General features: G+C 40.4%; 1 protein-coding gene across 1 annotated transcript in view; it reads left to right on the top strand.

Moving 5' to 3' along the window:
• LRP1B (LDL receptor related protein 1B) overlaps nucleotides 1–23,761 on the top strand; it is a 1,288,869-nt gene that overhangs the window by 348,827 nt on the left and 916,281 nt on the right. The gene's annotated exons all lie outside the window — the stretch shown is intronic.

Here is a 23,761-nt window from a genome sequence, read left to right as displayed (position 1 = left end):
AATTAGATTGTAAATTATTTGGAAGAGAAGCTATTTATCTACATGTTTATATAACAGCTGGCTCAATGGAGCCCTTGCTGATACTGACTGAGGTATTTGGAAGCACCAAAATATGAATAATGATATTGTGAAATGATTATCATGAATGTGATTTTCCTACAGGAAAACTTTAAACATTGATATTTTTAAAGAAAAAAGTGTTCATTATGATTTAATTCCCCTTTATTAATTCCCCTTTATTCACCAACTATTTTCCCTGGGTCTGCTGGCCACTTTCAATATTTTATTATATTAATTTTCTTTTATTGGGTATATGTGCTATGTATAAAATCAGAAAATAAAGCACAATTCAGGGGATGGTCTTATATGTTAAATAGCACCTATGCGACAACAACAACAACAAATTCCTGTTTTATAGCTTCCAGACCAAATTCACCTTCAGTGTGACATCACTGAAACTAGTGCAGTTATACCAGGGTGGAGTTTAACCCTTGGCGTATAATTGCTAAAAACAATGTTTAATAGTTCAAATTTTAGGAACTCCTAATATGGGTCTGGATTAATAATATATAACTCTCAAGGATCAAATTTAATAAAGGTTAGACTTTAAAGAAAACACTCACACAATGGGATTACTCACTTACATAAGGAGTTGCAGGATCGAGCCCTATTATACAGAGGCTGTAATTACACTATAGTTATACCGGAACTGTAAACTTAATATTTCTTAAAAGTGTTTGGGATTTGGCAGTGAGTGGGGGGAATGACTGATGGAAAGAAGGAGCGGAGGAGGCAGATTTAGACTTCAGAGTGTGATCTAAACAAAGATTATGCATTTTTTAGGTTCCATTTTTGCCTATCACTTCAGTGGTGGAACTTGCATGTCTGTCAGGGTAAATGTGGGGAACTTGTTTGTCCAATACTGGTCCTATTTTTTCTCTTTCATTGTCTTGTCCTTCCACGTTCTGCACACGTATCTATTTATATGGCAACATGTTCGTGATATGAAAGTAGACAGGGTGTGTTATATGTGAGAGACTGTTTGCACTGGTCTTCCTGCTACCTTAAATAAAAATCTCCCTGGCATCTGAGGTCAGAGCAAAGCCCTCTGTGCATATGTAATAGCTTTGGGAGCCACCCCTGCCGCCAACACTGGGATATCTCCCTCTGTTGATATTCACCCCTTCTTGTCAACCGTTGGGAATGTGCCACATCCACCCTAATTGAATTGTCCTCATTAGCACTGACACCACCCCCACACCTCCCACACACCATGGCAAGGCAACTCCCATATTTTCTTGGACTGTATATTTATACCTTCTTACTGTATTTTTCACTCCATGCATCTGATGAAGTGGGTTATAGCCCACAAAAGCTTATGCCCAAATAAATTTGTTAGTCTCTAAGGTGCCACAAGGACTCCTCATTTTCCCCAAAATATAGGTATCTATTGTCCATAAGTAGAGACAATGATTTGATCCCTGCAATTTAATTGGCCCATGAAGGCGGCGCCATGTTTCTCACAATCATCATCAGGGCCTGCTGTAGGCACCAGCATTCGCATTTGCGTGGGGCAACACTTTTGTAGGGGTGGCACTCCAGCATTTTTTTTTTTTTTTGCTTGGGGCAGCAGAAAGCCTGGAGCCGGCCCTGATCATCATATAACATCACAAGTATCATATACTCATCTTAGGAGATCTGTCATCTGAAAAGCTGATTCACTGTCTCCAGAATGTAATGTCTTAGCACCATTTATAGTGCAGTGGACTGGTGCTTATGTCAGTATTAAAGATATACTTCCAGGAACATTTATTTTAACAAGTGCCCATTCCTAATTCTGGTAAATTAATACTTTTTCATTATTTCTTATTTTCTGTATTCATTCCGTTAGGTATGTTCACTCACAATATTTTAACAGCTTTTCTTTCTTAGTGACACCCCTGTCTGAGGTGAAAGTTGCACTCTCCTCAATCTCTAATTAATTGTGCCAGCAGCCATAACATTTTATTACGTGATTCGGATAGCTTTTATTTGGCATGAAATAAAGTTGAATTAGCTTTGGGGTAAGGAGCTGGTACAAGATTTTATTTTAGGCTCTTTAAAAACAAATTTCTTAGAAGATATTTTATAGATGCTTTTTAGCTTAGCTAGTTTACTTCAGGGATCTGATTTTTGCCTTCGTAAGTTAGTAGCTGACAGCTCAAAGACAAGGGTAATCAAATCTTCTCTTGCCATCTTATTACTGCTCTTATTTTCTTTTCTCTCTCTATGTGCACCTCCATTCCCCACCGGTGTCTTAGCCATGTTCTATCCTATTTACTCATTGTTGGAGGGTGGCATTATAACATCTTCCCCGTTGGAGGGACTTCAGATATATTGGTATATCGGACAGTCATCATTTTCTCTTCCTCTGCTCTCATCTCCCCCTAAGTATATTGCAGTTACAGTGGTTAGGGCCAGATTGTGAATCTCACATGGGAAGGAGAGCAACTCTGCAAGGCCACTATAGGACCAGGGGAAAGGGTGTGTTCTTGTTGTAGGTTTGGTGTAAATTACTCTTCCCTGACTTGACCCATCAAGAAAAGGGGAGAACCAGGGACCAGACTGTGACTCTGGGTCATAATCTGTTTCCAGTCCGTTCCTGGGACTGCAGTGCAGCTAAACAATACACTTGCTAAAGGAATGTGATAAAGTCACCATTTAGCCCTAAATTATCATAATATTCTTAACTCTTTTATTGATCCTTCCATCCTAACTATACCCTGAACCAGAAATGAAAAGGGAAGATTAATCTCCACCTCCTTGTGACATTTATACCTTTATCCAAAAAAATAATTTTACAAGAGGATAGTTACTATTCATCCCTGTGGCCTTTACATGGATACTTAGCATAAGATCAAAATGCTGTAACTACGCTCTTGCTTCTGATTCACACCCACTATCTATGGCTGATTTGCTGTTATTATCAGAGAATCTGTAGGTGACAATTGCCTCTGGGAAACAAGCCTTCGAAGTACTGCATTTAAATGGTATCTGGATAAGAAGATGCTTAATTCTCATGGGTTTTCTATTTATAGACCTGTATTTAGGATCTGAGGTTATCTGCCTAATGATGCTTTTTTGTGCTTCTATGCTTTAAGATGGCTTTATTTTACGAAAATACATTTTACAGCCTATTATTATTCCATAATGTAGATTAGATTTTTTCCATTTTAAAATGCAATGAATAGAATTCATAGGTGAATGGGATGAGATAAAATCACCATACAACTTAATTATGAATATTTTTCAATTTTTATTCTCTAAAAATATCAGCTCAGTATGAGATGGTCTGAATCCAAACCCCTTATCTGAATTTACCTGAACTTCTGCTCAATCTAATCCCTATTCTCTGTGCATGCAATTCTTGATACCCCAGTTAGGTTGAGTAAAGAACCCCAAAAATTCAAAGTAAACCCCATCTGAAACCTCTAAGTTTCACACAGTTCCAGGACCTCCATCATTCCACAGTTTGGATGGTGACATTCAAAAACATTAACTGGATCTTGGATCTATTTCTCTCTTTCAGAAAGAGCTTTCTGTTACAGCTCTTACATAGATCCTAATGGTCTTTATTCTTCCAACTGCAACACCTGAGGTGGTTGACCAACAGCTTCCCATTGTATTCAGCTTGTATTCAGTCTTTGCGCAGGCACGTGTGCACGCACACACACAGACAACCCCTGTAGGAAATTTAAGTTGCAGATGAGCTACTCACTTTAAGTTCTGCAGCATCAGCAATGGGTCGTACTGCTGCTCTTGCACTGTCGTTTGACCTTATTTAACAGAGGGAGATGCAGCAGAGTGCACTAGATTAATAAAAAAAAATACTGAATTTATCAGACGTGCCAGTGGAGGACATTCAGCTGTTTTCCTGTACATTTCTTTGTCTTTATAGTTTATTTTAATTTGTTCAAATTTAGCAAACCTATTAATTCACAAGGGAACAATTTTGACACTGAATAGAAGGAAGATCATTCACAGGTAGGAAAATGATCTTAAGTGTTTTTTAGGCCATTTCCTTGCTCTTGAGGGTCAAGCTGATGCTGATCTAAGCCCTGATTTCACAAAGTATGTAAGCGTATTTGGGATTTTTGACCTGGTAGTGGTTCAGTGCAAATTATCGATTAACAAGGTGTCAGATAACTCAGCTCCCTCAGTTTATTAAACATAGATAAATCAGCACAAGCAAAGAGGTTCACACATTACCAATCTGTAGAACAGTTTTGCAGCAGTTACATTTCAGTATGTCCCAAACTGTGAGCTCAATTCTGCCCATATTTATATTCCTCTTGTTTATGACATTTTTCAGGATACAGGACATCTGTATCAACCATCCCAAGCTGATTGTACCAACCGTCTCTAGAACAATGTTCATATTTGGCAAGCATCAACATAACACACATCTCGTTTTTGACAGATTCTACACATGCAAAGAGCAGAGATTATATACTAGTTTATCTACAAGTAACTTTCCACAATAGTGCTTAGCATGAATACAAGGCATCCTGGGAATACATTTCAAAATTATACAATTTAGCATAAATACATAGCATTCTGGATGATATTGGCTAACAGTACATACTTAAAGTTAAACACATTCTTAATTGCTCTGCTGAATCACGGTCTGAGCACTGTGTTGAATAGGGATAGACTTAAGCACATGCTTAAAGTAAAGCACTCACGTAATTTTCTGAATTGGTGCCATAAATCGCTAAATATTATTTATCCTTAAGGAAAGACTGCTGTGACAATGAATTGGAAGTGTTGTTTTTCCCAATGGTATAATGCTTTCCATACGACTTTATAATGCTGTATCCACCCATACATGTTCACTTCTTACAGAACATTCACCTCTGTCTCTTTGACAATCTAAATGTGGATGGAATACATAACATTACTAAACATACAACACTTCTAGCAACATTTTGCACAGATGCAAAATAACAGAGAGAAGCTTGACAAGAACTTTGCGTGTTGTTAGGTGAACATCTAATTTGTCTATGTAATTTTTAATTTGTTCTTTTCCTCTTTTAGCCTCTGACTGTATTTCATTTTCACTGGCATTCACTATATTAGTAATCCAATCACCACCAACCTTCCTGGTGAAAACTGAAACAAAGAAGTCATTTAACATCTCTGCCCTTTCCTCATTTTATCTTAAAATTCCCTCATCCCTGCCCCCCTGATTGAGCAAGAGGGCTACCCTGTCCTTGGTCTTCCTCTTGCTTCTAATATATTTGTAGAATGGTTTCCTGTTTCCCTTTATGCTATTTACTATGTTTTCACTTTATCTTATTTACTATGTTTTCAATTTAAAATGTGATCATATCTTTTTCAGACATTTTACCATGTACAGAGCATTCTGTTATGTTACAGACTAAAAGGCTGACACACCAACACTTACTTTTGATTACCCAAATTCAACTTGTCCACCAAGAATGATAGTCCATTTAGATAAGGCACTTTGGGACACATTAATCACAGCTGATACAGAAATGTGCAAATTATACTATAAGGCCCATTACATCCCAGAGGAATTAATCCCCAGGAAGGTTTCTGTCACCACTGCTTTTACAGTGGGGATGGACAGTTTTGAAGTACTTTGGAGTATTACGATTGTAACTTGGTAGCTCTCTCCTGAACTCAGACAGGCTTCTTCCCTGCCGTACCCAGCTTGTGTTAATGACAAACAACAAAGCAGATGTTGAAGACAAGTATTTGCAGGTGTACATGTGGTCTTTCATAAACAGTAAGCCCCACAGTTGTGATCAGAGTTATAAAGATAACTGCTGAAAATTGTTCAGAGGATGCACCATGTAGCTTTCCTTGGATTGCTCTGTCCTGTACCCTGTCCAATGCTTGAATGGCCATTGTCCCCTGACGTGTCCCTGGCAAAGAGAAGGCTGTTTCCACTTTTTACTGCCACACATTCCACCCCAACAGTTTAACATTTCTGGGGGTCCTATGTCCCAGATTCCAATTTTAACCAGGACTGACTCCTGGCACCTCTGCCACAGCTTTACAAAAGAGACATGTGCCATTTAAAAATGTCACAAATGTGAAACACCAGCTACTTGAACAGATAGTTTAACTGTTGTTAATAGTAAAATTGTCACCTTCATATGACATGCATCCCATCCTTCCTCCTTCAACCGGAAAAGGCCCACTGTTTGAAAGTTGCAATCTTTCCGTTAAATATCCCGATTGAGTTTAGTGCTTTCAAATTTGCAGTGTACCTCTTCTTCAGAAAAACTATTAATGTCCTTTATTTCAGACATTTAATTGAAAACAATGAAAACAAAGCTTTGAGGAAGTATTATTGAGGTGTATCTAGACTTACAATTCATAGCAGTGCAGTGTCCCCACTAGCTACTAGCTTCAATGGTCTTTTGAGGTGATCTCACCTTTGTAGCGTGTAAACGTGTCTGTGTATTCTGCAGACTTAAAGGGTAACCTGATGACAAGCTCATATGGGGGCTGTGCAATGTTAATCAGTGTCACTAGATCTGAAACACTGCCATCTCTTTTATTCCATGACCTTGTTGTCATAAAGGGTGTGAGATATTCTGGCAGAGAGTCTGAAACCAACAAGGTTCATAGTGCAGCAATCAGTCTGTCTTGGATGTAAAGTTCAACCTGTGTTCCATGTAAAGTGCCAGAGCACAGCAGGAGGAATGCCAATAAAAATTAAACAGTTCAATGACACCTTTACAGCCTGAAAGCAGGACACTCAACAAATTCTAACATCACTTTTCTTATAAATAGTGATTATAAATCTTGAAAGTGTATTTCTTTTTAACTCTGCCATTGGTCAGCAAATAAGCACAATAGAACATTTCCTGTGATAGGGTGGTGTTTTAATAAAGGAGTGTCTCATTGCTCATTATTTCTTTGCACAGACACAGATTTGCTAATGCAGGAGTTTACACTTTGATTCATAATGCAGATGATGCTGTACCAATCGTTCTTCAAATTAAAGAGCACTTTCCAAAATGGAAATGTTCCCTGGTAAAGAAAAAAAAAGGAAACCCCACACTGGCTACCAATGAACAAGTGCTAACAAGTGAATTAAGTGTGAGATTACCATACCCAAGAAAACTGGAAATTAATATGAGCAAGAATTTTTTGTTAGTAGAAAGGTCACATTGTCTTTAATAAAACTTCATTGAAATATTTAAAGATAAATAGAGTAAGTTCAGTAAGACCAAATATTATATTCCCCCCAATCAACATAATCATTCTTAAATTTTGTATGCTACATTTTATTTCAAGCTAGAGATTTCCTGGGAGGCTGGGTGAAAGTCCAAAATTTGTTTTGTTTGTTTATTTATTGGCCTTGCAGAGGAAAATTGCCCTTTAGTATTTAAAAAAGTTATTTACGCGGGGAGCTAAAAGATATAAAGAATTGTTCTAGGTGTATAAACTTTCAATGTTATACAAATACAATAAGGCCAGATCATCCTTTCCTTTCTAATCTAATCTACAAGGGTCCTCCATGTGAAAGCCTCCTCTCCTCATGCTGAATGGGAGCTCAGATACTGGTGTCCTATCCTCACTACCCTGGAACAGGTATATGCAAGCCAGTGTCCACACAGCAAGAGAGTTGTAACCAGAGTTAGGGGTGGTTTGATGGATGGGGGAAGCACCTCCCTGCTGCTCCAAGGTACTTAGCTGGAAAAATTAATGTAGCCTTAGGCTAAATTAACGTGTACACAGAGAAACCGGGGGTTTCTAAGAGCTACCGTGCCTAGTTAGGGCTCCCTAGTTGTCTTAACTCCAACAGAGCTGTGCTGCGGAGTTCTATGCATCCCCTAAGATACACCAGGCTTGGGAGCAGCTCTTCCATGTGGGGACAAACTCCATATCATTTTCTCCCCTCTTCCATTCAGATGCTTTGAAGTAATTGCTGTGATGAATTCAGTGGAGAAATTGTCACATAAAGTTCCCTCCCATTTGCTTTTAACAGGGGAATGGGCCAGTCCGGCACATACAAATATTTTAAAAATATACATTACTTCCTACTAGGGTTGCAAACTTTCTAATCGCACAAAACTGAACACCATTGCCACACCCCTTCCCTGAGGCACTACATTCCCCATCCCTTGGTGGTTCACTTTCCCCAACCCTCACTCACTTTCACTGGGATGGGGCAGGAGGTTGGGGTGTGGGAACTGCGGAGGGCTCTAACTGGGAGTGCGGGCTCTGGGCTGGGGCTGGGGATGAGGCGTTCAGGGTTTGGAAGGGCCTGCAAGTTGAGTCAGAGGGTCAGGGTGCAGGGGGGTGAGGGCTCCGTCTCGGGGCGTGGGCTCTGGGTTCAGGCTGGGGATGAGAGGCTTGGGGTGCAGGAGGGGGCTCCAGGCTCGGGGGTGGGGCAGAGGGATTCAGGGTGTGGCAGGTGGCTCTGGGCTTGGGCAGCGGGTTCGGGTGCAGGGGGGGTAAGGGCTCTGTCTTGGGGTGCAGGCTCTGGGGTGGGGCTGGGGATGAGGGGCTTGGGGTGCAAGAGGGGGCTCCAGACTACAACAGGGGGTCGGGGCTCAAGGTTGGGGTGTGGGCTTGCCTCAGGCAGCTCCCAGGCAGCCGCTCGGCGAGGGCACAAGGCAGGCTTCCTACTTGTCCTGGCACCGCGCTGTGCCCTGGAAGCACACAGCAGGTCCGCTCCCAGGTGGAGGCGCGCGCGGCAGGCAGCTGCTCTTGCCCACGGGCACTGCCCCCGCAGCTCCCATTGGCTGTGGTTCCCGACCAGTGGGAGTGCGGAGCCGGTGCTCAGGGTGGGGGTAGCACGCGGAGCCCCATAGCCCCCCTGCCTAGAAGCCAGACCTACTGGCTGCTTCCAGGGCACAGTGCGGAGCCCGGACAGGTAGGGACTAGCCTGCCTTAGCTCTGCAGCACCGCTGCCCAGACTTTTAATGGCCCAGTCGGTGGTGCTGAACGGAGTTATCAGGATCCTTTTTCGACCAGGTGTTCCAGTCGAAATCCAGACACCTGGTCACCCTACCTCCTTCTGACTCCAAACTGTGAACTATCTATTGCTGTGCTGAGAACCGGGGGTGAGGCATGGATTGTAGTGAGAGACGGGGGAATATGGCAGGACAGGAGTCTAAGAGGTAGGGTGACCAGATAGCAAGTGTGAAAAATTGGCACACTTTGTCTCTTTGGGGTCGGGGGAAGTATAGTTCCCTATATAAGACAAAGCCCCTAATATTGGGATGTCTGGTCACCCAGCCAAGAGGTGGCTTGGAGTGAATCATGGGTATGGGGCAGGTGGCTAGGAGCTACAATGACTTGGGGTTGAGGACAGTGGAGACATGTAGAAGAGTAGCATGGAGTGACATCTCTCTCTCTCTGAGAGGAAAGGCTCTTGGGGAAGCAATAGGAAAGGACCATGACTCTGCTACCATTAAGGCAAAGGTCAAAATAATGAATTATTAGATAATTAGAAATGGATCCCTCAGATAAGAAATGTAATTTTATAATCCTGTAATCATTTATTGTTTTGATCTTTGCATATATATTTTTAAAATTTTAAGGAGAGGAATTAAGGAAGCATGGTTGCTATGACTTCAGTCAGGTGGTGGTGACTGATGAATATTTACATGGCCAAGTGTAGCTCTCAGGTTTTTATTTCCAGGCACTATTGCATTTCTTATGCTTAAGAGGTTAGGGGTTTTTTTGGTGGGGGAGGCAGTTAGAGAACAGAGGAGGTTGTCTAACCAGCACAGGAAACTATGAAAATTTTGTTTTTCTTATACCAAGTAATAGGCAGTCATCAAAAGGTCCAGAGGTTCAGATAAGCCTCTAAACATTTTGATTCTTATTGAAACTTTATTTGAGCTATCCATCTGCTGGGGCCCTTTAGAGGAGCAGGGTCTCCCTCAAACCCCCTGCAGACCCCACTGCCAGTCATTTATACTGTCTTTTCCCACAGTTCATAGCACATCAGAGAGTTGCTGAGTCAAACAAATAGACAAAAGAAAGGTCCTCTCCCTTCTGAAGGAAAACAAAGAAAGGCAAAGGAGCATATCTCTCAGGAAGGCTTTCTGGATTCACCTCTGAGCTTGGTTTATCAGGTTTCACTAAGGGGTAATAGACCCTATCTTCAAACCCTCCTCTTGGGGCATACAGCTTCAGGAGCAGCAAGGCCTATGACTATTTCCTTCTCAGCTGACCTGTTTCTATTTTTAACATCCACTGAGGTGGAACCACCCACCTCCTGTTCACTGCTCCTTCCTGTGGCAGGTTTCCCCCTTTTAAGCACCTCCCCCGCTAGGCAGAACAAGTCTTCCAGGTGCACTTCATTAGAGCTGAACAGGCCTAGAGGAGCTTGTTAGTCTCCTCTCCACCAGAGAGAGAGAGAGTGAGTATTCACTGTCCCCAGAATATTCCTTGAAGGAGAGTGAAAGCCAGATTACTCCTGGGCAATCACACATACTTCCTGCTTCTGAATAGAACTGTCACACCAAGAAAACAGTCTCTTTCATGATATTTTGGAACTTTCTGACACTGGCTCCAACAAGAAACAAAAACACAGAGATGTGAGAAATCAGTAGATGGGGTAGGAAATGTGTTAACCACATTAATGAAACTCAAAGTTTTGGGTTGGGTTGGATTTCAGATTTGGTCAAAGGCTTCAATTGTCTTTTATTTTATACCAACATGATTTTTGTTTAATTACTGATTCTATAATATATATTTCACCAGCTCTTGGAGCTCCAGACTGCCTTACTAAAAGGACTGTAACTAAGATGGCTGCCAAACCCCTCTGACTCTATTTCAAGCATCTTGGAGTTAGAGGTGGGGACAAAAGGAGCTAGAAACTCCCAGTAGGGAGGCTTCTGCAGGGGGTATTCTGGACAAGCAGTCCACTAGACCAATAACAAGCCAGGGCCATACATCTGTCAGTGAGGGGACAGCCTTATTTTATACAAACAGAAATGAAAGAAAGTATAGTTTCAGGTTGGAAGCTAGGAGAGAGACAACACAGCTCAGGACTCTCTACTCCTTCTAAAAGGAGTTCTTCCACTACTGTGAGACTCTAGCTGCATGGATTAGGCAGTTCTAACACTACAACAAGCAACATCAGGCCAAAAAAAAAAAAAGGCAACCTAGCTCTGCAATGGCTACCAATAGCTAGCCACAGGATGATTCCAAACCAGAAGAACCAGCAAGCCCTGTTGGAAGCATGAAAGGACCATCTAGCCAAAGATGAAGAAAAAGGAAGGTAACTGCTCTTAAATTGCCAGTGCTGCAACACTTCAGCTGAGTACACACAATCTTGGATGCGCACCTCAGAAAGGTGGCCAGGAGGGAGCTTAGGTTTGGGGGAGTAAGTGGATAGTAGGAAGTGAGGAAATTGTTTATTTATAGATGCTTATTAATTAATAACTTAAGTTCCTTCCCCAAATCCTATTCCCTCTGTTATGCTGTTGTTTTGGGAGTGGTACTCCTTTGTTGGTGTTTGTTTTATTCACCTTATTGTTCCCTAGTGTACTGGGCTTTACACTCCTTGTCAGCTAATAGTGGTGTTGATTTTCCTCAATGGACAGCACTCCCATGTAGAAGGCACAGTCAGGAGTTCTCTTGGATGAAGGTACCTAGGTGACAGAAAAAAAAAACAAAAAACCTCTAAAAGCCAGGACCCTACCCATATAAGAAAAGGGAAGAAGCTGTTCTAAACACTGCTAATAGAAAGCACCAGGGAGAGAGAAAGCAGTAAGGGCTACAACCTCTTGCAGGGCATTCTCTTTATTGTTCTCACATTCTGTTGGTGGAAGGGAGCAAAGTTTGTTCCCCATGACCCATCTCCTTGTGCAGCCTCTGCAGCAGAGTTGGCCTCTAATACCTATAGGTATAATAAGATTTGCTGGAAGCACAGAGCTGTCTTCTCAGTGTCCTCTTCTCACTATGCTGCTTCTAGATCCCTCCCCTGCTGTTTTTCTTGGTTCCCTGTCAGTCATGCTTCCTCTCCCAGTCATTGTTCAAAAAACTCCCTTGAAATAGGGTTTCCACAGCACAGTACGGTGACCAGATGTCCTGATTTTATAGGGACTGCCCTGATATTCAGGGCTATATCTTATGTACGTGCCTATTACCCCCCACATCCTGATTTTTCACACTTGCTATCTGGTCACCCGACCGCACAGAAAGAACTTCTCAAAGAAGTTAAATCAGCCCCTGGCTGCATTAACTCCACCAGTTTGATGAAGGGATTATATGGCTCCGCCCCTGTCTTTTACCCTCCCCACTTGTTTGTTCTGGACCCTGCTGAGAGTCAGGGCAGAGGGGAAGTGCGGTGGAAGCATATGACTTCCAGTCTGGATGGGACGGGAGAGATCCATAAGCATAGGTACGCCTTTGTGCATGGATCCCTGAAGGATGATCCGGGTGCATATGCTGGCTCTGAACAGCCGAACAGACTCCTGCCATAACTGTGAAGTAAAAGGGCTAATGGCAAAAAAATTGTGCTGATGATAGTCTATTCTTCCTGAGAAGATAGCTTCTCTATGAATCTGGTTTTTATTAGAACATACTTATTACAAAGGGATTGTTTACATCTAATTCACCGCAAGCTGGGATGTGAATTTACTTTGTACTAGCTTGTCTCAGACAGACTGTCTATGTCAATAGCGGCAACCTGTGGCCTGTGGGCCACACGACGTTGACTGTCTGCAGGCATGGCCCCCCGCAGTGGCCGTGGTTCACCCTTCCCGGCCAGCAGGAGCCACGGAAAGCGGTGAGCCACTGGGAGCTGCGGGGGGCCGTGCCTGCAGATGGTCAACGTCAGCAAAATGTCTCGCAGCCCACAATCAGATTACCGTGATGGGCTGTATGCAGCCTGCAGGCCATAGGTTGCCACCACTAGTCCATGTGGATCCTATTGCTACACATTAACAGTGAGTTAATTTTTTTTTTATCTAGACCTCTTTGAAATGGGACTATATCAAGGAACGTTAATAAATTCATGTTGCATGTCAGCAGAGTTCCTACGGATAGTTGGTCTGTGGTAGGTTAGTGCAGGGAAGAATCTGTGGCAAGCTCAGGTGTAAATAATTGTTCACATTGAAAAGTAAATGAACTGCCAAATGCTGAACACGGTATTTCTCCCCAGTGTCCAATTTTTCCATTGTTGATTTTGAAGGAGCTGTTGAAAAAAGGCAAAATATAATTTGTTTGGCTGCAACCATAAGAATGTCATTACTATTTTTATTGTTTTATGGGAAAATTTTAGTTATATTTATACATATTTTAGAAGAACCCTGAACACCTTTTCTCAAGAACAGAAAAATAGAAGAATCAATTTAAATCATGCATTTATTTCTCCAAAAGATCATCATTCTTACGCATATTTAATGCTTCTGCTATCACTTCAGAAATACGACTTCACCTCTGCATGCAGAAGAGAAATATATCAGTTTTTATCATTATATTTGCTATATTGCACTGCCATTTTGTGTTAGAACAGAGTGAAAATCACTTTTAGAGACGTGCATGGTAAAAATCCTACAGTCTCTAACCTCTTATTACTGATGAGAAATTATCTTGTTTGACTCTTTTCAATGTTACCTTGTTTGATCTGTTAACAACACATTTGTGGACTCAACGTCTTAGGTCAGACTACTTTCATCTAAACAAAATATTGCCAAGTGTTTTTATTCCAAGAGATAAACTAAAAGCTGTGCTTCTGTTTTTCCCCCCTCTTTGTTCTGCAGTGAAATATCTACTTAGTCACTTTTTCTCAAAAGTACTTAACCCTTCATCTTATCTTGTATATGTGTAGAGAACCTGCCGCAATCTACTGTAATAGAAGTGATATAATCTAGCTATTTGAATTCATTAATTCACACAAGCAATATTTTAAATTATTAATGTAAAAATAAATTCTCTGCAATTAAGGTTTTCCTAGTAACAGATTATAGTACTTACTGCCATAGATTTATCTTTTACTAATATATATTAAAAATGATTTTGATTCAATAGCATATATAGTACAACCCTGATTTTACCTAGGATTGACTACACCTCTTGGGAATTATGCCTGTAGGAAGTTCATCTTCTACAAAGCTCTCAGAATCCTCAAGAGTAAAATTTTGTTTCCTCAACCCCAAGGACTGAAGATGTCATAGCATGCCCTTCATTCTCTTCTGCTAAGCCACTTGGCTCTCTCTGCACCTGGCATTTTCTTCCTCTCTTTCCTCTATCCACAGAGGACAGAGAGGTGGCACACACTGTTACTGTGTGTAAGCTTCCCCATAACAGTCCAACATGTGCCTCAAACCTGACATGAAGCTATCATATTAAATCCAGAGTCTTCTGATGCTCCCCCAAGTTTACTATTTTATGCTATTATGGTTCCTATATGATGCCCATCACCACGGTATCAGTGTGTCTTCCAGTAGGTACTGCCTGCTGTATATCCTATCCTTCTTTGTTAATTTTACATGGTGCTTTGAAAAACCAATCAACCTTGATGTCATTATGGGATTCTTTTTCTGAGTAGAATTTGTGATTATGTCCGGTTGCCCATAAACAATAATCTTTTTTGGTTTACTTTGATCACAGGTGCCCATTTCCAGCAGTGACTGACTCCAAACCCATATTAAGCAATGTGTCTGGCAGATAATCTTGCAAATAATAATAAAAAAATCTTCTCTGTAAAATATACAAAGTTGGAGAGTCAGGATTTTTTGTCAATATTACACTCAGGGACGGCTCTAGCTTTTTTGCTGCTCCAGACACTGCAGGCAGGCTGCCTTTGGCGGCTTGCCTGCGGGAGGTCACCAGTCCTGCGGATTCGGCGTACCCGCCGCCGAATTGCCGCCGAATTCACGGGACCAGCGGACCTCTTGCAGGCATGCCACCAAAGCCTGGAGCACTGGTGCCTGGAGCCGCCTCTGACTACGCTTATTTTCAAATTTTTCATATTTTAAAGGATTTTGTGTAGTTGGCACTGACTACATACATGAACATTTCAAAAGGGTGGCCAGCAAAAAGCGATCAAGATGTAGCACCTGGAAATACTTTTACGGTCACCTGGAATTTATAATTAGATACAGCTTCTAAGAACTTTCTGTGGTGGCATTAATATCTCAAGTAGTATCCAGTAATCTAGTGATATGGCATTTCTGGGATGCAGAAACACATTCAAGTGAAATCTCAAATTTGAGTTGAAGTAATGTATGCCTTATTAGTGGAGAAATGTATGGATGCAGTTACATATTTTTAAAAAAAATCCTTGACTACCGTACAGTTCCAGCAGAATATAATTTTCAGCAGAGGTAGACAAATTTCAAAACCCTCACAGATTAGGCCCATTCACTCACTAACAACTACCTGTTTTCTAGATAGTGGTGGTAGCAGAGGCAGTATAGTAGCTATGCTACGGTTGGCTGCCATTTTATGGTTACACCATGTCACCTGTCTGATGGGTACCACAGAGCAATCTGGCATGCTTCTTTAAGTAGCATTTATTTTCTGTAACTCCTCTCGTGGTTCAGCAGCAATTCCTCTGTGGAGAGCAGCCAACTTTTGTGGAGGACAAAGACTGTTATTTGGAATGGGAGAGCATGCATCACAGCTAGGGTGACTAGATGTCCCATTTTATAGGGACAGCCCTGATTTTTGGATCTTTTTCTTATATAGGCTCCTATTACCCTCTCACCCCCGTCCCAATTTTTCACATTTGCTGTCTGGTCACTTTAATCATAGCACTTGTATTGTCTACAAACCCCCTTCATGGCTTTGCACATCCCCTGGCTACTTAGCAGGAGGAAGCAAAGGAGTGTAAATCTTCAGCTTTTATTAAAAAAAATATTGTGTTGAAACACAGTACCTTTCTCATACTATGGAATCAATATTTAAAACATTTCATTATAAAGTTTTGTTGAGCTGTGGATTAAGAAACTATCAATTCCTCCAATATTATTTGAAGGAAAGAAGATGACAGGTATGAGTATATATTTTTAGTTCATCTATCCAGGGATATCTTTAAACATACAATTCCTGTGGATCTGGAAATGCAGTAAGGCTGATTCTTATAACTCTCATTTGAAGAAATTTATTAATATGGAATATTTCATAATGAAATGGTGAATGTTTTTTTCTCTCTCTCTTTCTCTTTTTTGGAAGTTTATTTTTTTAAATTTTTTTTTAAAAGACAAGAAATATTGTATCTTTAAAACAGTCTCTAATAAACCAAATAAGTAAGGTATAGAAAACTAGGGGCTTCTAGGTATCAGTAAATTAATCATTAAGGACATAATTTGTCTAATATTATATACATTGAGATGACATGGGTGACATTTTGTGCTGTGTCTCTAAGATGAGCAGCACAAATCTCACAGCAAAGGGAGTGGCACTAAGGTGGTTCTAAAACATCTTTGTTCCTCTAGGATTTCTGGGCTACTGGGGGACTAGTACAGTTCCTAGAGTAATGTAAACAGTACTAAATTATAGCTTATACTCACCTGCTGTGGTCCCACCCTTGACACCCACTGCCACACCAGGATGTCTGGCAGGCCCGTTGTTGCGCAATGTGAACTGCCTTGCACAAAACCTGCACCAGAATGGCCAAATTCAGGTGTCTAATGTCTCTCTTGCGCTGTAACAGCATTAAAGGGCTCCAGTAAAGGGGAGAATCCCTTCACATTGGTACTTATAAAATATTAGGTAGATAGGAAGGGAAAGCCCAGAGGCTGCTCTAACTTCTGCTGACATCCAAGCCGGCTTGTGGCTGGCATCAGGGGTGTATAAAGTTGCTGTATTGAACCAGTATTCTTTCAGCTACACCTGAGGATTAGGACTCAAAGAAAAACAAAGAAAGGTGGTTATTTTAAAATTCAACATCAGTTATAAAGAAATACAATTTGTAAATTATTATTTGTGCAACTTTGGCTATTCTACAAATTATTGTGATAAATCATCTGAAGTTTATGGGCCAAATAAGTCCCTGGGAGTAGTTCTAGCATTACTGTATCCACACGCAGATACAGCACTATATGAAAAATTTATACCATTCTGTACTTAACAGAACAAGGGATAATGTTTTAAAATTGGTTTCCCACTGTTTGATAACATTTCACATGCCCTGAAAATTGCTCTAATTGTTGAACTCTTTTAGTTTTGAGAGGCACTGAAGTTTTATATACAGTATGTACAACTAGAAAACAGCTTGAAATATCCCTTATGCTTACAATAGGGAATATCAGCATAGTTGGTAGATACCTCTCAAACTGGTAGGACTTTTTAAAATGCTTGCACTGTTGTACTGTGGTTTAACAGCAAAAATAATATTTTATTCATATAGCATCATTCCCCACAAAGGATCACTTTAAACATTTATGAACTGTATGTGAGAGATGGGCTCAAACCACAAAAAATATATACTTGGATTTAGACTTTTATCTCTGAAAGTTTAGGGATGTTCAGATCTGGGGTTTTGGTTTAGGCCCATCTCTGTAGAAGTGCAATGTAGCCATATGTGCAACCAGTAAGAATGAATCTGCCCCAAGGTGTTTAGTTTTCAAAGGCCTGACAACATTCTGGCATTGAAAAAAAGCCTATAGTGTTAAAATGCTTGCCAGCCTATAACAAATGAGGTAAACACATTTTATTTATAGTATTAATGTGAGTTTTTAGGCTCTTTTATTACATTGCATTGCGAGGGAACTCCCCATGTTTGGAGTCCAAATGTCATAGCAACTATGATTTGATATTCATATATGGGAATTAAAATATTATCCCAACAGAATATAGTACCATAAATCATTATCATATTGGTCATGGAATATCTCTAATATTCTATTGAAAAATAAATATGAATGTAGCACAATTGAAATTAGTTAAACTAATTCATCTTCTAACAGTAATTAAAATGTATAGTAAAAGTAACAAAAACAGTTTTATTTATATAGTACCATAAAGTTACATGATACTCTTCAAACACATGGGCAAAATTTCACAACTGGCTGAGATTTTAAAAAAATGGTGCCTAATGTCAAGCTCTTTTTTTAAATTAAAAAACAAACCAACCCCACAAAGTGGCCTGATGTTCAAAAATTCATCCAGCAGCTCCCATCAGAAGCAGGGAGCCAGGTAGTTTCAGGAAAACAAACAAACAAAAGAATAAATTGATATATTCTAAGTATTTGTGACTCCCTCCTTACCTTTGGCACCTCCCTGTCATGATGCAGAGAGCAATTCAGGATTACATAATTAACTATGGAGAAGTGGCAAGAGAAAAGCTGTTGCAAGCATTGAGGTTGACATGGAAAGAAACATGAAGTCAAGATCTTTTATCTTCCATTTTCCGACCAGCGTAGGGATCTTTGGAATACTTTTTGACTGGAAAAGGTACCTGCATCTTCAGTTGTATCCATATAGTCCAAGAGCAGCAGATGCTTGAGAGGGCTTACAAAAGATGTGACTCATACTGTCTGCTGGATTTTTCCTGGCATTTTTCCCTGGTTTGTCAAAACATTGCATGAAAGACTGTTCATTTATAGGATTACAAAATAAAACCTACATTTAGAAATTCTGTCATAAATGCCTGAATTCAGGTCTGGCCGTCTTTCCTGCCAAAGGCTGTTAATGCTTAAATTAGCCACCATGGTGGTGCCTTGTTGTTCACAAATGTCAACTACACATGAAAGAAATCACTGTTTTTTCCATCAATTTACAGAATAACATTCAAACTGAGCTCATAACCCAACTAGTCGTTGGCTAAAATTCATGTTTTTTTGTTATTTTGCAGTATTTAGTACTCTAACATGGAAGCAGCTTTAACAACCCCACCTTAACCTGTAGGCATGATTTCTCAGACCTGATTATTTTTTAAGTAAAAATAGATATGATGACAGAGGTGGGGCCATGTTTATTTTAACCGATGCTGATTTTCCACTTTCTGTGTTATATTTCTTATAAACATGACCCATGTTTTGTATGTTGTTTCTCAGTGTAATTTTACCTCATAACTAGGATAAAGAGCCAATTCAAATTAAATAAGAACCTATACACACAAGTTTTTTTTAAGCTGTTTGTTTGGGTAAAAGGTGCATAACTTGCCATATTTTTCCATTGCTGAAGTGTACATGAGAATTAAGACTGTTGAAGTTTTTACTTCCTTTTCACCTCACTGCCCATCTTCTCCCCAAAAATCTGAGGGCTCTATTTCAAATGTTCTAACTGTTCTGCGTATCTTTTTAAAAGAGGTCAAATTAATGTGATGTCCTGATTTTGTGTAGTTTGACTAAGAAATTATGTATTTTAATAGATAAATTATGTCTTCCTAAATTGTGGGAGGGGGAAAAAAGAAATGACACTATTTTTGTGATGCCGTTATTTTTTTTCTAAAATTGGATGTTTGCAAAACAGTTTTTAAATTGTAGCTGTGAAGTCATTCAAGTTTAGAATAATCACCTTCCAGCATAGTCTTAAGAAAATGCACCAAACTCTGAAGAACCAAAAGGCAGATGATATGATATCCTTATTCGATATAGTCTTTTCAGCTTTCTACCAACCTGTAATGGGAACATATTTGTATCTACCCATTTTGATAAATGTCTAAAATTCCCTGGACCATTTAGTTTTTTCAATGTCAACAAACAAAAGGGTTTTCAAAGGAACAGAGACTTCCATAGGGTTTGGCTAGAAAAATCACTACCAAGAGGGAAAATTTTAATCATAGAGATCACACATGAAGAATAAATATATACATGTAAATCCCTGGAAAGTGAGATAGCTGTCTTTTAAAAGTTCTCTTTTAAAGCTCTGGCTAGTAATAATACCAACAAAGATATTCACCACCTGCTAAAATCCATTGGTTAAAATTTTATAATTTGTGTGGCTAAAATTTAGCCATCCATATCCATATTTAAGCACTTAAATAACCAGAGAACATAGTGTTTTTAGGAAATCATGTCACAAAACATGGTTGGATGAGTGACCTTTGTTTAAGCTAATGATGGAGTAATGTCCTGTGTTATAGAATTTCACAGCTCAGGGCAGCTGTACAGTGAAATTTCTACCATTACTTCACTGACTGAGATGTAGCAACTTCAGCCTCCCTCAGACAGTGTTTTGGCAACTGAATCCACAAAGTTTGATATCCAGTGGCCACTTCTGCATCCTATTCACAACTCCCCCTATATGTTACTATGGAGAGAACCACAAGGCCACCCAGAGGATTCAGGGGGCCTGGGGCAAAGCAATTTTGGGGGCCCCTTCCATAAAAAAAGTGCAATATTATAGACTACTATATTCTCGTGGGGGCCCCTACGGGGCCCAGGACCAGGGGCAAATTGCCCCACTTGCCCCCCTCTCCCAGGCGGCCCTGGAGAACCACCCTGTTGAGGGTGCAGTGTTCCCTTACAGAGCCTGTCTGGCTCCCCCTCCCCCTCCTTTTATACAAAACCTGTGCAGTGGAACTGCTTTTCTGGCATTGCCTGTCTACGCAAGGTGGTGGAGTGGAGGGAAGTTTTAGGGTACCAGACTACCCTCCGGATCGGCGGATAGTGATTGACCTATCGGGGATCAATATATCGCATCTCATCTAGAGGCGATATATCGATCCCTGAACACGCTCCCGTCATCTCCGGAACTCCACCAGGTCGAGAGGCGGAGTCGATGGGGGAGCCGCAGCCGTCGATCCCGTGCCGTGAGGATGGGAGGTATGTTGAAATAAGATACATCGACTTCAGCTACGCTATTCCCGTAGCTGAAGTTGCGTATCTTACATCGACCCCCCCCCGCAGTGTAGACCAACCCTAAATGAGCAACTGCTTTCTTGAAATTCCTTAGATTCTCTCAGATCTCAAAACGTATACAATTTCTTCCAATCTTTCAGTCTCTCTTCACCAAAGCTCCCAGTTGTGGGGTATCACAAGGCTGCTTTGTCACATCAATATCTGTATGAAGCCACTGGAGCAGACCACAAAGGAGTGCTCGTGTGTGTGTGTATTCTTTGTCCATCACCAAGATACAGCCAACGATGGGGGTATGTCATGATGATTCTCCAACCCTATTATCACACTATGATAGTTTTATTTGAAGAGAAAATGCAAATATTTTCTCTTATTGAAACTTCAAGGGAGTTTTGGGTAGGCAATATTTAATTACCCAAAGCAAATGTGACCAGCCTCATGCTTTGAAACAACATTGGGATCTTTAAGCACAGGTGATAACTATCACCTCAGGTTTAAATAAAACATGGTACCTCCAAGTTACCTATAAATGTTAAAAGCTTCAGGTAATTCTGTATTCCTACAATTGTCATATTTCATGTATTAAGCAAATTAGTAGGTATACAAGATAGAGTTAACATTAAGGTGTTATGCCAAAAAGAAAAATGTAAAGGTATTAAGGGATTGGTTTTCACAGCAGGAATTTTCAACCCCACTTATGTCAGGCATGCACTATTTACTTCAGATAGCTTGTGCTCTGAAAATCTGTTTAAAAAACTCATTATGCTAGTGGAGAACAAGTAATTGTTTGTTTTGGACCATAGGTTAGTGGGATAGCTTCCTAACTACACTTCTACTAAAAATAACCTTACATTTGAACACTTACAAACAAAGTAGGTTACAGATAAAAACGAGAGTTTATAAACTACTCCATTACAAAACAAGCATGTATATGACATCAAAAGAACAGCCAAAGTGGCAGTATTCTGTGTGTAGACTGTGTATGGCTCAGCAAAATTTATTATCAGTGCAGACTATGCAGGCTTAGATATATATCAAACATTCTGTCTGTTCATTTCACTAATGTGTTAGATGTAGCAACCTGCATGGATCATTAGTTAGTAACAGAGGATAGGAATCCTCTGATTCTTTCTATCAGTCTTCAGGACTATGTTTATGTATAGATAATATACAGTTTAAACAGTATATTATTAAGGATGAGTTAACATGTTTGGTTAAAATAAGACATCAGTTTTGAGGATGAGCCAGTATGGTCCATAGGTGACCGCACAGGAATTTATGCATTTTAATCCTTAATGTCTCTGCCACTGATTCACTGCAATATTGGACAAGTCAACCTCTCTTTGCTGCCCCATTGTAAAATTGGGATAACCCTTAGTAGCTCATAGGGATGAGATTAGTTAATACAATATTTACAACATGTTTTGGGGAGAAAAACAAAGCAGCACCATAGAAGGACACTGCCTTTTTTCATGCTGTATACCGTGTCTGGAAAATAATGTTGTTATAATTATCCCCATAAAAATCTGTCCTTCACCCATTCCTCAAACCAAATGCAAATTTTCTTCTACATTTTGGGAAGTCTAGATAAGAATATGTACTAGTGCTTGCATGGCACCACAAAAATCTCCCTCCATTGAGATAATCAGTTATGGCTGGACTTGCTGTGAAAATCTTCCCTGGTCAGCTGCAGTACATTGCTTTCATTTTGTTTCAATAAGCTACAGCATTTCAGTGGTATGAAAGAAGCACTAGCAAAGTGCTTCATGAGAAATTGGCCTTCCTGCTCCACATTAAGAATTTATATATAAAAAAATAGTTAACATGGTGTTTTCTGTGGACAGTCTTGATATAGTGTGATCTTTTTTTATACATGATTTATGTATGTTTGTTATCCTGGTGAATGGAAGATAGTCTTTTGACATTTTAGCACTGTGACAAAGGATCCATGTAGTGTACTCTAAAATGGAAAAGAATGTGTATATATCTGAGTTTCATCTGTAGTATACATTCATCCAAGTACAAAATACCTCATTATTATTAGCTGCATTATTAATGAGTTCATTAAGTTACAGTAAGTGAAAGATGAAGACAGGATTTTTTCTTTGCTGATGGATAACAAAGGAAACCGTCCGGAGATCGAGTGTAGCATATACATGTGAAAGACTTCTCTTTGTACTGTCTCAGTGCGTCTCAACTCTCAACCTACTGAAACCCTTTCAATTTAATCTGGTGCTTTTCTGAGTCTTTTTTTTTTTTTTTTTTTTTTGTCAGATGAAGATAGAAAATCAGTACAGGTTCCTGAGATGCTACGCTCCTCACATCAAGATAGTGCGTGGTTGTCTAGAACAGGGGTTCTCTTTTTCTTTCTGAGCCCTTCCCTAACATACTATTAAAAACTCCAGGACCCAGTGAGGGGCTCAGTGCTCCTGGCGTTGGGTACCAGGCTCGAGGCTTTAGGGGCTTCAGCTCTAGGGGAATGGCTCAGGACTCTGGACTTCAGCCATAGGTGGGGGCTGGGCTGGGCTTCAGCCCCACGAAATGGGAGCTTGGAGCTTCAGCCTGTGGGGTGCTGGGGTTCAGGGCCTTTGACCTGAGGGGAGTGCCTGGGCTCGGGGCTCCCTGTTGCTCTGCTCCTGGCTTCAGCCCCATGGAGGTGCTGGGGCTCGGAACCCTGGTTGAGAACCGCTGGTCTAGGAGAGTCCATCCCATCCTGCTGGATGAAGACTAAGCTTCATTTATTCATGCCTTCACCACCTCGGCTAGATTACAGCAGTGCAATATACCTGAGCATGAAAACTTCAACACTTAGTAAACTCTGACTAGGACAAAATGCTGCACAGCTTCTCCTCAGTACCACAGGTTACTGTGAGCCATCACATCTCATGAGCACATCACCTCAGTCCTGCCCTCTCTACATTGGCTTTCCATTGAAATTTGAATCTAGTTAGATCTCAGTCCTTGTCTTCAAAGAGCTCTATTGCATGGGCCCAGGATGCTTAAGGCTGTTTAAAATTGAATGATGA

Source organism: Mauremys mutica, chromosome 10, assembly GCF_020497125.1.
Source record: "Mauremys mutica isolate MM-2020 ecotype Southern chromosome 10, ASM2049712v1, whole genome shotgun sequence".
Classification (NCBI taxonomy): domain Eukaryota; kingdom Metazoa; phylum Chordata; order Testudines; family Geoemydidae; genus Mauremys; species Mauremys mutica.
This window is presented reverse-complemented; position numbering and strand designations above follow the sequence as displayed.